This window comes from Schistocerca nitens, chromosome 7, assembly GCF_023898315.1.
Source record: "Schistocerca nitens isolate TAMUIC-IGC-003100 chromosome 7, iqSchNite1.1, whole genome shotgun sequence".
NCBI classification, from domain to species: domain Eukaryota; kingdom Metazoa; phylum Arthropoda; class Insecta; order Orthoptera; family Acrididae; genus Schistocerca; species Schistocerca nitens.
This window is the reverse complement of record NC_064620.1, coordinates 215,204,487-215,222,338: the sequence shown is the minus strand read 5'-3', so window position 1 is coordinate 215,222,338 and position 17,852 is coordinate 215,204,487.

The window sequence follows — 17,852 nt, the reverse complement described above, 5'->3', positions numbered from 1 at the left end:
TTGGTGCAGGGAGTGGCAACTGTCCCTTAACATAGACAAATGTAATGTATTGCGAATACATAGAAAGAAGGATCCTTTATTGTATGATTATATGATAGCGGAACAAACACTGGTAGCAGTTACTTCTGTAAAATATCTGGGAGTATGCGTGCAGAACGATTTGAAGTGGAATGATCATATAAAATTAATTGTTGGTAAGGCGGGTACCAGGTTGCGATTGATTGGGAGAGTGCTTAGAAAATGTAGTCCATCAACAAAGGAGGTGGCTTACAAAACACTCGTTCGACCTATACTTGAGTATTGCTCATCAGTGTGGGATCCGTACCATGTCGGGTTCACGGAAGAGATAAAGAAGATCCAAAGAAGAGCGGCGCGTTTCGTCACAGGGTTATTTGGAAATCGTGATAGCGTTACGGAGATGTTTAACAAACTCAAGTGGCAGACTCTGCAAGAGAGGCGCTCTGCATCGCGGTGTAGCTTGCTCGCCAGGTTTCGAGAGGGTGCGTTTGTGGATGAGGTATCGAATATATTGCTTCCCCCTACTTATACCTCCCGAGGAGATCACGAATGTAAAATTAGAGAGATTAGTGCGCGCACGGAGGCCTTCAGACAGTCGTTCTTCCCGCGAACCATACGTGACTGGAACAGGAAAGGGAGGTAATGACAGTGGCACGTAAAGTGGCCTCCGCCACACACCGTTGGGTGCCTTGCGGAGTATAAATGTAAATGTAGATGTAGATGTAGAACGTCATCGCGATGATACTATCGCTCCCTCGATCTGGATTTTCGGACTTAAGTTTCCAGCTCTTCGATCCCTACCAGAAGATCTTTTGATACAGAGTAATCACACACCACAGGGGAGACTTCCATTGAGGATGATTGAAGCTGATGAGTGCTTCGCTTTTCCACCATCCTATGAGCCTTATTCACTAGTTTGTCCTCATTTTCTTTGGAGATTATTAAACATTTTCGGACACTACCAGGAATTTTGTCTAGCCAGAGAGTTTTTAAATTTTTATCTCAAACTTTCGTTTCTCGATAGCTTTTCATTTTCCGAATCTATTAACTGGGTCTCATATCGTTAATTTCTAATCCGCTAACAAATTTGTTTAATCTGACGTTCTTTCCTTTCCTTAAAAGTAAGTAAGAGTTTTTCTTTAGGTAAAGAATATTTGTTGCTTTCGTAACTGTTCACAATGTCGCGTATATTTTAGACAAATCGGGGCTCTAACTGTAGCGAGGACAGGTTTTCAGTGGGTGTGGCAGGTGCTGGGTTAAGAGGAGAATACATGCTCACGCAGTTTTCATTTATTTTCGTTTGACAACCATGCCTTCCAAAAAGGCATGAGACGCGGGTAGAACACACTACTTCTAACATCATGAAATAGTTGCAATAATTTAAAAATAAGAAATAAAATACATAACATCAATGAGCATCCAGGATAGCAATTCTTAGAAACCAACAGGCACTAGAATGTAGCAACATCAGACATCAGTTGCAAAAATGTTACAATACATGTCACACAGCACAACCCCCACCTGTACCATACTATTTGGTACCCAACGGCTTTCCTTAGAACATTTTCATTATATCTTGACAGCTCATCTTTACACATTTTTCCGAAGCCTGTTACAAGTGGCTATTAATGACAAGAAAAAGGTCATTGCAAATACACATTAGATAGTTTATCAGTTCATATTTTCAACTTTTGCGCAGTTATCAAAACTACCAGAGAAAAAAGATACCGACAAAAATGATTTGGTCCGAATTTCCTTCGTTGCCAGCACAGCCAAGACAAGTGATGTGCAAGAGCACGCAAGATCACAACTTCCTTGATCACACGTCTTCACAATAGTAGTACCCAGAGTAACGTGTTTAACTTCATCCAACCACCAAGGACTCAAAGACATGTGAAAGCATTTCTTTTTATGTACCATACGCCAAGGAATAAACAACCATAAGTAGTCACTAACTGACACATTAAATGACGACATGAGCTCGATAACTTAGCTAGAAACTCAATTGGAATAACAACCTAGCCAGTTACCACATTTGTCGACAGTTTCCGTCCATCAAGTCACTGTTTCGGTACAACTGACAAGATACGTCGCTGCTTCACTTTTTTGTTCAACAGAATGCAAGGTTCCTTTTTCCATGTATGTAAAAACAGAGGTACCACGCAACGCCAGCGTCAAGAAAGTCCTATAAGTGCAGAACACTTGAACTAGCGCAACAGATCACTTGAACTACCGCAACAGACAAGTTCGTCAATACACACCATTTTCACAAAACCCTCAGCGCCTAAAACAACATGTTCTGATCCAGTTGGAAATTTAGTACCCGTGGCAGAGTGCTAAGTACAGAGACAGTATTTCATCCCAAGCGCTTAGAAAACTGTCTACAGGAAATGATACTTTCCAGTCCAACTAACTCCAACGTCTTTCTGCCCTCTCCTCTGCATCGCTATCGCATGTCCATAACCCGGGCCAGCCAATGCCCGCACACGTCCTCCGTTCGCCTCACTGTATGTGCTTGAGCATTGCCCTCAAAATGATGGTCAGGTTCTGCAGAAAGTGTCATCATTTCTGTCTGTATGCTGTTCATTTTTGGAACACAACCTACGACCAGCTTAGAGATAGAAGTGATGACACTTTTGAAACGCCTGCGCTAGCAGGACAGAGCGGATTAGGTTGTGGAAAGGGGCCAAAAAGAGGTTGCTGTCAGTTGCACTCAACATACAAGCTTTATTTGTCCACACACAATATTACACAAGAATGCAAAACACTCAAAGTTGATTAACTTTTGATCGGCTGAAAGCCACACTCAAAATTCAGTCTAATGAATCAAGGCCTAAGTAAGAAATTGATATAGAAGGTTCTTCTGGAGGTGTCACCCAAAAATATTTTCTAAATATTCAATCTAAACAGGCTGAAGGCCTTAGCACTTCAATTTTAATGGAACTCGGCTGGAGGCCGCATATCAAGCAATAAGAAGCGTTCCAACCCGACAGCAGAAGGTCTAATCTTAAAACAATTGAAACAAATTCGGCTTAAGGCGCGATACCAAAACATCACAACCGTATGCCCTAAGGGCAAGACAAGAACATTAATTTAAGAGATATTAAAACTCGGCTGATGGCCACACATCAATACAATAATTTAACGGCTTAAGGCCTTAAAAGATTTGATGTAAAAGTCGGCTGAAGGCCGCTATAACAACAACAATCTCATGCCTTAAGGGCAAGACAAGAACATTAATTCAGGATATATAAAACTCATCTGAGGGCCACATATCAACCATATAACTAAAACTCAAACAGGGAAGTTACTATGTAACAGACATGGAACGACGCTCAGAAGTTCCAAGGGTCAGCCTGGAATTGTAACACTAAAGCCCGTTTAGGCGAGACAGGCAGCCTGACCAACAATCTCTTAATCGGAAGGCAACCGACAGACAGCCTATCGACCAGTAAACCAAATCGGTTCCACTCGACGCAGCCAGCAAAATGACCACAAGGTTTCAATACAACGACTCACAGAATGAAACGAAAAAAAAAATGTTAACAGTTGAGGCTCGATATTAAGTTATGCTAGGACTTAACTTCCATGTCCAAGAACGGTGGGCGACGAACTTCGTAGCATTCACAAGCTGCACCTCACACTCCAACCGCGCGTGCACGCCGCCAGCGGCTGCAGCCCGACTTCGCGCGACGGGGGCTTGCTTGCTGTTCTATGCCAACCGACCGACCTGCTGGTGCGCCTCCAACACACTGACTTCCTTCGAACGGACGACGTCCCAGAGACACTGACTCGGACCCAATCATGCAGAGGTAACACAACCGACATCTCTGCTCAGGAAGGAACCGACCCAAATACACGTCGTCGATGAGACGACCGACCGAAACGACCAACCAACGGTCGTCCCCACTGATACTGGCTGTGCGGACGTCACTGAGGCTTCGTCCCCGACTGCATTCCTGATGTGTCCCGACTGCACTGCTAGTCCGACTCTAGCCGAACTGCCAGACACACGACGACCCGGAAATACTATCGGTCGCTCCAGAGATGGTACGACAGTGTACTTATCGATACGCGCTGCTGCTGCCACTCATGGGCAAGTAAGGCAGGAAGTTAGTGACGCCAGTAAACTGAATAAGAAAACGAGGCGGTAGTACCGTAATAGTAGATGACAAACAATAAATGGCATGATCACGAGCTATGCACAGCTGAACTTTCTGCAGGACCTGACTATCATTTTGCAGGACAATGCTAAAGCACGTAGTGCAAGCTGTTACTGATTTGTTTGACTGATGGGGCTGCTAAGTGCTGTACCATCTACTGCACTGCCCTGACGTAAGCCCTCGTGAGTTCAACTCGATTTATAAACTGAGCGAAACACTTAACAGCATTCGCTTCAGAACTGCTACAAATTCGTCGGGCAATAGACCGCGCCGCTCGAACTGTCAGCACAACTGGCACTGCTAAGAGTATCCTACGTCTTCCACATCGCTGGCAACAGGTTATAAACAATTCTGCTGACTACTTTGAAGGTCAGTAAAACTTTGAAACGCGTATCTATTTTGTACGAGTTGTAAATAAATAGTTGCCACTATTATTGAAGTCCCAACTCTTGTATTTGTTATGGCTTACCCACTATTTTCTCCTTATGCATTTACCACACGGTGCTTCAAATCACCATTAGGATTCACTGATTTAGGTTCACGGTGACCTCCTTAAAGTGATTTCTTAGTTCTTCAAGGTTCGCGGGAGAGCTTCTGGTATGTCTGGAAGGTACGAGACGAGGTCCTGGCAGAAGTTAAGGTGTGAGGACAGGCTTGAGTCGTGTTTGGGTAGCTCAGATGGTAGAGCACTTGCCTACGAAATGAAAAGTTCCGAAGTTCGAGTCTCGGTCCGGCACACAGTTTTAATTTGCCAGGAAGTTTCATATCAGCGCACTCCACTGCAGAGTGAAAATCTGATTCTGGGAATATGCATTTGTGTTTTCTGCAGTGTGCCTTGGCTTGAGAGTTGCCAATGGTTGTTAGTGCGTGTTCTTTGAAGCCACGTGATTCTGTTAAGTGGAAAACCGCTCGTGTGCATCCGCTTGGCGCGCGATGTTAGGAACTGAAGTGCTAACTCCGATGAGTGGCAGTGTACTCGGTGGTAATGTCATATTACTGTATCAGGTACTGGATAAAAATTTGAAATATATATTAGTTTATTTATTTAAGTTTGGGTTTAACTATTTGTCCTACTTAAGGTTATCTTGCTAGTGCGAGTCTCCTCATTTGTGAGTGTACATTCTGTCATTGTTTGAGGGTGCTGCCTTGCGTCTGATTTATGTTCACAGTTCATTGCGAAACACCTTGGTGTTGGCAGCTGTGACTTCTGGGCCACTATCTTGGCGACATCCTGCCCAACGCCTGAGGTCTAAGTTATTGCCGCGGGAGCGCTTTGCCGCGTCGTCTGTCATACCTAGTAAAAGTTGAGTAGTTGTCTTTTTCCTTGAAGGTATACATGGGTTTAGCAGATGCCGTCAGGGTTGTAGGCTGCGAAGTTTGGCGGGATTAACTCATGAACTTTGTAAATTGGATTTAAATTTCATTGTTATAAACTCAGCTTTGTGTTTATTGAATACTGTTTCCTTTTGCCTATATTATTAAATTTCAGAAGTTTGTCACTTCTATGTCACTATCATTCTGATGGGTTTCATGTTATTATTAATCTTTGATTTAATAGAGCAATATGTTTTTCTTTAATAACTGTTAATTTGGTGAAAACGACGAACTATATGATGGATCTCCCTTCCACATGTTGCTGGTTGGTACTTTACTATCCTGATCCTGTTACTTGAGTTTCAGTTACTAAACAATGGTAAATTTTACTACCCATATTTTATAAAAAGGAAGTCATAATTTATATTTTATGTGATAGTTAACTGCAATGACACTGAGGTGACAAAAGTCATGGGATAGCTCCTAATATCGTACCTAACCTTCTTTTTCCCAGCGTTGTGCAGAGTCTAGACGCGGCATGGATCAGTAAATCATAGGAAGCCCCTGCAGAAATCTTCCCCCTGAAGCCCTCCATGGCTGTGAAAGTGTTACCGGTGCAGGATTTTGTGCGCGAACTGGTCCCTCGATTATGTTCCGTAAATGTTCGATGGGATTCATGTCGGCTGATCTGGACAGCCAAATCATTCGCTCAAATTGTCCAAAGTTTTCTTCAAACAAATCGCGAATAATTGTGGTCCGGTGACATGGCTCATTGTCATCTATAAAAATTCCATCGTCTTTTGGGAACTTGAAGTCCATGAAACGCTGCATATAGTCTCCATGTAGCTGAGCATAGCCATCATCAGCCAATGATCGGTTCAGTTGGACCAGAGAATCCAGTCCATTCCAAGTAAACACAGCCAACACCACAATGGAGTCACAGTGCCTTGTCGACAAATGGTTCAAATGGCTCTGAGCACTACGGGACTTAACATCTGAGGTCATCAGTCCCCTAGAACTTAGAACTACTTAAACCTAACTAACCTAACGACATCACACACATCCATGCCCGAGGCAGGATTCGAACCTGCGACCGTAGCAGTCGCGCGGTTCCGGACTACAGTGCCTAGAACCGCATGGCCACCACGGCCGGCCCTTGTCGACAACTTGGGGATCCATGACTTCGCGGAGTCCGCGCCTACCTAAAACACTACCCGTCAGCTCTCACCAACTGAAATCGGGACTCATCTGACCAGGCCACGGTTTTCCAGTCCAATCGATACGGACATGAGCCCAGGATAAGGGCTGCAGGCGATGTCTTGCTCTTAAGCAAATGCACTCGCGTCGATCGTCTCTTGCCTTAGCCCGTTTAAACCAAATTTCACCGCACTGTCCTAACGGATACGTTCGTAGTACATCCCAATTTGATTTCTGCAGTTGTTACACACAGCGTTGATTGTGTATCAGCACTGACAACTCGATGCAAAAGCAGCTGTTCTCTGTTGTTAAGTGAAGGCCGTTGGGCACTGCGTTGCCTGTGGTGAGAGGTAATACCTCAGATGTGGTGTTATCGGCACACTCGTGTCAGTGTGGATCTCGGAATATTGATTTTCCGAAATAGAATGTTCCATGCGTCTATCTTCGACGACCATTACGCATTCACAGTCTGTTAAATCCCGTAGGACGGCCACGATCACGTTGGAAACCCCTTCACTTGAATCACCTGAGTACAGAAAGCTCCGCTTTTTTTTCCTTTATTGTAATTTTTATACCTATACATAGGTAGGCTGGCAGCAGCATCCTACGCTGCTCTTCAGCCGTCGAGTCGACAATGAGAAAAACATGAAGAAGATACATAATAGATATATCGACGAGCAAAATACAGTAGACACAGAAATACAAAACACGGAGCTGTTCACACTCGACAAAAATTACACTGAAACACGTTGGCACGGCGCACAAACACTGATGATTCGACGGCACAGGTCAACGTTGGAGTGTGGCGGTGAACACTAACACAAACACGACGGCACACTCACGAGAAACTGCTGGCGATGATCTCGGGCGAGCGAATGTCCACGTAGCGTGTACGAGTCCGGGGACCTGCCAAGATGGGAAGAAGGGGGGAGGGAGAGGGGTGAGCAAAGATGCCAATGGCAGAGAAGACTGGAGTAGGAGCAGAGGAATGGGGGTAGGGGAAGCCCGGGGGAGGAGTGGGGAGAGAGGGAGGACAGAGAGAAGGGAGAGAGGGTGCCCATAGGAAAAATACGCAGGAGCATCAAAGTTGGTAGGAGGGGTAGATGGAGGGGAGGAGGGCATCATCAGGGAGGGCGAGCTGGCGGAGGCCACCTTGGGAGAGGGTACGGAGAGTGGAGAGATGGAGAGCAGGTGGGACGTGGAAGTACAGGCGCGGCAGCAGACGGGGGTGGGAGAGGATGGGAGAGACCAGCGGGTGCGGAGGATCGAGTTTACGGGAGGTGTAGAGGATCCGTATCCATTCGAGGGAAAGGAGGGGGTGGGGGAAGGGAATAAGGTCATACAGGATCCACATGGAGGTGGGGAGACGGATGCAATAGGTGAGGCGAAGAGCATGGCGTTCTAGGATCTGAAGGGATTTGTAAAAGGTAGGGGGAGCAGAGATCCAGGCAGGATGGGCATAGCAAAGGATAGGGCGAATGAGGGATTTATAGGTATGGAGGATGGTGGAGGGGTCCAGACCCCAAGTACGGCCGGAAAGGAGCTTGAGGAAACAGAGTCGGGAATGTGCCTTGGCTTGGATCGTCCGGAGGTGGGGGGTCCAGGAGAGGCGACGGTCGAGGGTGACACCAAGGTACTTAAGGGTGGGGGTGAGGGCGATAGGACGGCCATAGATGGTGATGCAGAAATCGAGGAGGCGGAAGGAACGGGTGGTTTTACCTACAATGATCGCCTGGGTCTTGGAAGGATTGACCTTAAGCAACCACTGGTTGCACCAAGTGGTGAACTGGTCAAGATGGGATTGGAGAAGGTGTTGGGATGGTTGCAAGGTGGGGGCGAGGGCAAGGAAGGCGGTGTCATTGGCGTACTGGAGAAGGTGGATGGGGGTGAAGGCGATGGCATGTCTGCCGTGTACAAGAGGTATAGAAGAGGGGAGAGGACGGAACCCTGGAGCACACTGGCGGAGGGGAAAAAGGTGTAGGAATCCGTGTTGTGGACGGTGATGTAGGAAGGACGTTGGGAAAGAAATGAGCCTATCAGACGGACGTAGTTAATAGGAAGGGCAAAGGTTTGGAGCTTGAAGAAGAGACTGGAATGCCACACGCAGTCATAGGCTCGTTCAAAGTCAAGGGAGAGGAAGATGGCGGAACGACGGGAATTAAGCTGTTCAGAGAGGAGATGAGTGAGGTGAAGGAGAAGGTCATTGGAAGAGAGGGACGGCCGAAAGCCACCCTGGGTAGCGGGAAGGAGGCGGTGCTGGCGGAGATGTTGGTGGATGCGGCAGGTGAGGATGGATTTCAGGACCTTGCTGAAGACCGAGGTAAAGCTGATGGGACGGTAGGAGGAGACAGCGGACGGCGGTTTACCGGGTTTGACGAACATCAGGATACAGGAGGTTTTCCACAGTCGGGGTAGTAGCCGGTGGACAGGACTACATTGTAGAGCCTGGCCAGGGTGGAGAGGAAAGAGGCAGGAGCTTTGTGGAGGTGGCGATAGGTGACACGATCGTGACCAGGAGCGGTATTGCATTTCGTGTGGAGTGTAGTGATGAGATCCTGTGTAGTGATAGGGGCACTGAGTTCTGTGTGTGAAATGTTGTCCAAGTACCGGAAACCAGGTGAGAGGGGAGGGACAGAGGTGTCAGTTCGTTCACAGACATCTGCGAAGAGGGAGTAATCGAACCAGGGTTCGTCAGGGATGGTAAAGACATCGGAGAGGTAGGAGGCAAAGTGATTGGACTTACTAATGGCGTCAGGGAAGGGTTGGTTGTCATGAAGGAGAGCATAGTAGGGGGGAGGGGTTAGATCCGGTAAGGTGGCGGAAGGCTGACCAGTACTTGGACGAGTTGATAGGAAGGGTAGCATTGAAATGGGTGCATGTCTGTCGCCAGTCCCGGCATTTCTTAGCCGCGAGCAAGTTACGGATGTGTCTCTGGAGTTGCCAGTGGTGTCGTAGTGTGTCCGGGTCACACGTGCAGAGGAAGGCACGGTAGAGATGGCGGGATTCACGGAGGAGGAGGACGGCCTGTGGGGGTAAGGTAGGATGGTGGGGGTGGATGGTGACAGAAGGGACGTGGGCCTTTACAGCCTCAGACAAGGTCTGCTGGAGAAAGTAGGCAGCATGGGTAATATCGTCAGGGTGGTGGTAGGTGAAGGGGTGGCCATCAACCTGGGTGGAGATGGTATCCCGATAGGCATTCCAGTCGGCACGGGAATAATCTTGGACATACTTCGGGGGAGGGTCATGATGGGGGTCGGGGCGGGAGCGACGACCGTCTGAAACGGTGAGGAGGACAGGGAGATGGTCACTACCAATGGGGTCCATGACATCCACCGTTATGCGGCCAAGGAGGTTAGGGGAGGAGAGGACGACATCAGGAGTGGAGTTGGATTTGGGGTGGGTGTCATCCGGGGACCCCATGTAGTAATACTGAAGCACATGCAAAACTTTTAGCAAGTAAAATCCGATTTGAGGTGTAAAATTAGTTTTGCGCTATTTCAGTTTTATACAACAAACTATCTGAATTTTACTCACCAATACACTTTTTTAATATGAGCTACATGTCCTATTGCAGCAATGAAAAGAAGGAAACCAGTGGATAAATACTGACGTCGAAGCATGAAAACTGTGAATACTTTCCTGTTTAAAGACTCTGAAAAGTGGGCTACCAATTGTCTCTTCCTGTCTTTCTCAGCACGTTTAAAAATTGTTCCAAAAATTTTGGCAAGCGAACATATTAGCACTTTTTTGTGCTGAGAGAGAAGAGAGGCAGAAATGTAATAAACACTGGAAGATAGTAGACAGTGACTGTGTTATATAAATGACCTGGGTGACAATCTGAGCAGTTCTCTGAGGTTGTTCGCAGATGATGCTGTAATTTACCGAAGCCAAGTATCAGTTGCAAAGCGATTTAGAAAAGATTGCTGTATGGTGTGGCAGGTGGCAGTTGATGATAAGTAACGAAAAGTGTGAGGTGATCCACATGAGTTCCAAAAGAAATCCGTTGGAATTCGATTACTCGATAAGTAGTACAATTCTCAAGGCTGTCAATTCAGCTAAGTAACTGGGTGTAAAAATTACGAACAACTTCAGTTGGAAAGACCACATAGATAACATTGTGGGGAAGGCGAGCTAAAGGTTGCGTTTCATTGGCAGGACACTTAGATGATTCAACAAGTCCACTAAAGAGACAGCTTACACTACACTCGTTAGCCCTCTGTTAGAATATTGCTGCGCGGTGTGGGATCCATACCAGGTGGGATTGACGGTGGACATCGAAAGGATGCAAAAAAGGGCAGCTCGGTTTGTATTATCACGTAATAGGGGAGAGAGTGTGGCAGATATGATACGCGAGTTGGGACGGAAGTCATTAAAGCAAAGACGTTTTTCGTCGCGGCGAGATCTATTTACGAAATTTCAGTCACCAACTTTCTCTTACGAATGCGAAAATATTTTGTTGAGCCCAACCTACATAGGAATGATCATCAAATTAAAATAAGAGAAATCAGAGCTCGAACAGAAAGGTTTAGGTGTTCGTTTTTTCCGCGCGCGTTCGGGAGTGGAATGGTAGGGAGATAGTATGATTGTGGTTCGATGAACCCTCTGCCAAGCACTGAAATGTGAATTGCAGAGTAATCATGTAGATGTAGATGTAGATAGATAGGAGCAGGCAGTGGCATTGTGAGAGATAGAGAGGGACACAGTGGAAATTGAACATAGCTACCAGTGACAGAATTGACAGAACGCAGTACTAGGTGAAGACTGAAGCAGATAGAGCCAGTTGGACCGGGGAGGGGTGGGGGTGGGGGTGGGGGGATATAGAGAGAAAGAGAATTGTGAAATGTGTGACTGCCAGTGATAATGACAGATAGTGCATATGACAATGATGACGAAGAAGAGCGTTAGTAACAGTGACAAGAGATAGCAACAGTGGGAAGAAAGGAATCTACATCTACATCTACATTTATACTCCGCAAGCCAGCCAACAGTGTGTGGCGGAGGACACTTTAGGTGCCACTGTCATTACCTCCCTTTCCTGTTCCAGTCGTGTATGGTTCGCGGGAAGAGCGACTGCCGGAAAGCCTCCGTGCGCGCTCGAATCTCTCTAATTTTACATTCGTGATCTCCTCGGGAGGTATAAGTAGGGGTAAGCAGCACACCGCGATTCAGAGCGCCTCTCTTGCAGAGTCTGCCACTTGAGTTTGCTAAACATCTCCGTAACGCTATCACGCTTACCAAATAACCTTGTGACGAAACGCGCCGCTCTTCTTTGGATCTTCTCTATCTCCTCGGTCAACCCGACATGGTACGGATCCCACACTGATGAGCAATACTCAAGTATAGGTCGAACGAGTGTTTTGTAAGCCACCGCCTTTGTTGATGGACTACATTTTCTAAGGACTCTCTCAATGAAATGAATCTCAACCTGGCACCCGCCTTACCAACAATTAATTTTATATGATCATTCCACTTCAAATCGTTGCGTACGCATACTCCCAGATATTTTACAGAAGTAACTGCTACCAGTGTTGCCACTCCCTGCACCAAGTGCGTATCCGCTGCAGATCTTCTGCATTTCACTGCAGTTTTCTAATGCTGCAACTTGTCTGTATACTACAGCATCATCCGCGAAAAGCCGTATGGAACTTCCGACAGGTCATTTATATATATTGTGAAAAGCAATGGTCCCATAACACTCCCCTGTGGCACGCCAGAGGTTACTTTAACGTCTGTAGACGTCTCTCCATTGATAACATGGTGTGTTCTGTTTGCTAAAAACTCTTCAATCCAGCCACACAGCTGGTCTGATATTCCGTAGGCTCTTACTTTGTTTATCAGGCGACAGTGCGGAACTGTATCGAACGCCTTCCGGAAGTCAAGGAAAATGGCATCTACCTGGGAGCCTGTATCTAATATTTTCTGTGTCTCATGAACAAATAAAGCGAGTTGGGTCTCACACGATAGCTGTTTCCGGAATTCATGTTGATTCCTACAGAGTAGATTCTGGGTTTCCATGAATGACATGATACGCGAGCAAAAAACATGTTCTAAAATTCTACAACAGATCGATGTCAGAGACATAGGCCTATAGTTTTGCGCATCTGCTCGACAACCCTTCTTGAAAAATGGAACTACCTGTGCTCTTTTCCAATCATTTGGAACCTTTCGTTCCTCTAGAGACTTGCGGTACACGGCTGTTTGAAGGGGGCAAGTTATTTCGTGTACTCTGTGTAGAATGATGAAATAGTATTTAATTATTTATTTTATGTAGCAATATTAGGCCCACCAGGCCCTCTATTATACACTCCTGGAAATTGAAATAAGAACACCGTGAATTCATTGTCCCAGGAAGGGGAAACTTTATTGACACATTCCTGGGGTCAGATACATCACATGATCACACTGACAGAACCACAGGCACATAGACACAGGCAACAGAGCATGCATAATGTTGGCACTAGTACAGTGTATATCCACCTTTCGCAGCAATGCAGGCTGCTATTCTCCCATGAAGACGATCGTAGAGATGCTGGATATAGTCCTGTGGAACGGCTTGCCATGCCATTTCCACCTGGCGCCTCAGTTGGACCAGCGTTCGTGCTGGACGTGCAGACCGCGTGAGACGACGCTTCATCCAGTCCCAAACATGCTCAATGGGGGACAGATCCGGAGATCTTGCTGGCCAGGGTAGTTGACTTACACCTTCTAGAGCACGTTGGGTGGCACGGGATACATGCGGACGTGCATTGTCCTGTTGGAACAGCAAGTTCCCTTGCCGGTCTAGGAATGGTAGAACGATGGGTTCGATGACGGTTTGGATGTACCGTGCACTATTCAGTGTCCCCTCGACGATCACCAGTGGTGTACGGCCAGTGTAGGAGATCGCTCCTCACACCATGATGCCGGGTGTCGGCCCTGTGTGCCTCGGTCGTATGCAGTCCTGATTGTGGCGCTCACCTGCACGGCGCCAAACACGCATACGACCATCATTGGCACCAAGGCAGAAGCGACTCTCATCGCTGAAGACGACACGTCTCCATTCGTCCCTCCATTCACGCCTGTCGCGACACCACTGGAGGCGGGCTGCACGATGTTGGGGCGTGAGCGGAAGACGGCCTAACGGTGTGCGGGACCGTAGCCCAGCTTCATGGAGACGGTTGCGAATGGTCCTCGCCGATACCCCAGGAGCAACAGTGTCCCTAATTTGCTGGGAAGTGGCGGTGCGGTCCCCTACGGCACTGCGTAGGATCCTACGGTCTTGGCGTGCATCCGTGCGTCGCTGCGGTCCGGTCCCAGGTCGACGGGCACGTGCACCTTCCGCCGACCACTGGCGACAACATCGATGTACTGTGGAGACCTCACGCCCCACGTGTTGAGCAATTCGGCGGTACGTCCACCCGGCCTCCCGCATGCCCACTATACGCCCTCGCTCAAAGTCCGTCAACTGCACATACGGTTCACGTCCACGCTGTCGCGGCATGCTACCAGTGTTAAAGACCGCGATGGAGCTCCGTATGCCACGGCAAACTGGCTGACACTGACGGCGGCGGTGCACAAATGCTGCGCAGCTAGCGCCATTCGACGGCCAACACCGCGGTTCCAGGTGTGTCCGCTGTGCCGTGCGTGTGATCATTGCTTGTACAGCCCTCTCGCAGTGTCCGGAGCAAGGATGGTGGGTCTGACACACCGGAGTCAATGTGTTCTTTTTTCCATTTCCAGGAGTGTATATAAACTGGAATTCTACATATTTTGCATTATGTTTATTACGATAAGCGTAAGTTGCAGTTACTGTACAACATTATAAAACATTTAGTAACCAGTGGAAAAATGCTCCTATCGGAGCACAAAAAGGTGAAAGTGATCCTGTTTAAAGGACTCTGACTGCCAGGTGATGTACCAGATATCTCTTTTATCCTTCCCCAGCAGCTTCAAAAGTCTTCCTAAAATTTTTGGCATCCCAACATGTTTCCGCTTCTTTTAAAATGCAGCTCACCTGAGACTTCTACAATCTCTCCTAACTACTCACTCATAACCACTAGTCCATCGCTGTCTCTCATATCCATCCACTCCCAATTGCCTTTCCTGACTCACTCATTCAGCCCAACTCATTGTCACTATCGGTTTGTGTCTTTCTGTCATTGACTCCTGTGTCGCAGCCACAGTCGCCTTCACTCTGTCCTACTACTACAGTCTCCTCTCACTGTCACTATCTCTCTCTTGCTCTATCTTACTGCTAATACTCGTAAATACTCTGCGCTACGCCTGACAAGTAGCTCGTATCTTTTCTAGTAGACTCTGCATGCCGGCCCACAAATGCAGGAGCTATCTTTGTTTTTGGATCTGATCGTAGGCCTTGACAGTTAGTAAAAATGGTTCAAATGGCTCTGAGCACTATGGGACTCAACTGCTGTGGGCATCAGTCCCCTAGAACTTAGAACTACTTAAACCTAACTAACCTAAGGACATCACACACAGCCATGCCCGAGGCAGGATTCGAACCTGCGACCGTAGCAGTCGCACGGTGCCGGACTGCGCGCCTAGAACCGCGAGACCACCGCGGCCGGCAGTTAGTAATGATTTGGAAGAATGTAATTTGGGGTGTTAAATTAGCCCCGCAGAACGGTTTCGGCCACAAAATTATCATAGTTCTGCTTTCTGTATGGTTCACGGCAGGGACATGATTAGCTTGCGTCAGTTTCGAAATGGTTCAAATGGCTCTGAGCACTATGGGACTTAACATCTGAGGTCATTAGTCCCTAGAACTTAGAGCAAAAACCTAACTAACCTAAGGACAGCACACACATCCACGCCCGAGGCAGGATTTGAACCTGCGACCGTAGCAGTCGCGCGGTTCCGGACTGAAGCGCATAGAACCGCTCGGCCATAGCGGCCGGCGATTGCGTCAGGCTACTATACTGTAACCACTGCTCTATAATGAGTTCCATAAAATATATTTTATTTGCCGTGGAGTTGGTATAGAATTTAGAATGATGTGTCAGAGAATTTACAGTGCCACTTGGTAGAAAATAACACGGACAGACCACTGAGACCTGCAGGTTTATCTCTAACCCTATAAAGTACTGTATAGCCAGATTATCGCTGATACGAGGTGTATGTAAGCAGCCTTTTATAGCGTATCCAGCATGTAAAAGAAGCCTCTGTGGTAATCTTTTCCGATTCTGTATTTAGGCATAACTCCTGGTTGCTACAACTGGCTGCAAAATAAAGACTTCAGAAATATGTCTCGTACTGCTGCAGTTCTAGAATTTATTTTCATATGTTGAGATACGCTGTTCAGGTAATAGCAGTTTAAGCGAACAAGAATGATAGGAATACTCATGGGTGATTCACGTTGAGCCAAGCATTTCCTTTGGCATGTGCAATTTGGCTTTATGACACAATTATCATGGCGAAAAATATTGCCACACGTTAGTAAGATCGTGTCGCTTCTGGACCGTCTGGCACGCGTTAAACTGAATTATAGGTAAGAAGTAACTTAATGGCATTTCAGCCTAGCGTTTCTTTTTTTTTCATTTTCTCTCGTTTATAATCAGTTTTCCGCAATCGAGTCAACATAGCAACAAGAGTACAACACTAGAGTTTCAAGTTAATTGCGCTTAATTTTATTCATGAAAAACTTTCTTGAAAAGCTTTCCGCCACAGTAACTCGGCGCAGGCTAATTGTTTTATTAGTTAATTTATCCGCAGGCCGTGCTTGGCGTTGCCTTTTACAATCCAATAAATTGATCTACAGCTTTATTTAATTAAAAGTCGCTGATGAGATCTGATAGCGAAATTGAAATTCCCTCCACCCCTCTTTAATGCCCAAGTCGCAGTCTCTTGCTGTCAGGAATATCACTTTTGTCGTTCTACGTAAGAAGGCGGCAAGCTGGGCTTTAGCAAACGCGACCAGTCGTGTTGTAACATTTTAGGCTCATTGGCAGTGAGTCCAGTCAGTCAACTACTATAAAGATAGTGATATTTTATTCACACGCGAAATGCTGACACTGCGGTGATCCAGCGACCTTAACAGCCTGACGTATCAGTATCATAATAATTCCTGCTGTTCCATGGGACATATTTGCTGTTACTCTCGGTGATGTGGAATGTGTCAGTACGTTTACAAAGCACATACAGTATTTTTTCTCTGTGGAGTGTGGCTACGTAATGGTCATAAACATAACTGACGTGGACTTTTATCTTGATATAAAATATGTAACATATCTAGACACTGTTCTTATCTATTCAAATATTAATGTATGGCGTGAAAAGACAGTCAAGCACAGCTAATTACAATTAGTTTTTAAAATCGTTTCTCGCCAGTATACATTTAATCCAGAAGGGAGATTGCCAAACAATTTTATGTCTCCATATTTAGTCACGTTCTGGGCATGAGTAAGTTTAAGTTGTGGAGAGTGGAGGCTATTTTTTTCCTTGTGCTCTGTTTATGAAAGTTATATTTTTTTACAAATTGTAAGACCTTTTTCTAACTCCATAAAAGAGTAAATATTACTGGACTATTGTGTAAGTGTAAAAAAGAAAAAAAACTACAGATATTATTCTTACAGCACATCGCTGTGAAAATGTGTTGAATTACCCCAGAAAATTATTGCACGACACATTAGTAAATAGCTATTCTAAGTAAATCAACTTTCTGAAGCTTTCATAAATTTAACGATTACACGTAGAGCTAACAGTGCTGAACTGAAAACTGTAGACATAGCTATAAAGCGTGATATCGCCATAATGGTATGCCTAACCTATTAGTAAAAACCAATTGGACCAATAAAGATGAAACTGATAGTAATTAAATCTAAGAGTGCTTTTGGATCGATTTAACAGTGGAAATGTTACACAATTTCCCTCTCAAATTAATTATGGCTAATATAATTTACCTACAGCGACAACATAGTATCATTATTCCTCACCGGTGTCAAAGGAACTCTACTTGAAAATGACGTAGCTTAGGCAATAACGTAAGCACTGTGATCCGTGCGAGTACGCGTATTGATGGTTGTTACGCTCGCATACCTTTGCACAGAGAATTCTAATCATCTGGGTGGTGAGAGGGGGGGGGGGGGGGGTTGAAGGAGAGTTACGCGGCTTCGCCGGCGTGGAGAGGGAAGTTGCCGACTGCAGTGACTATGGATAATTTACCTC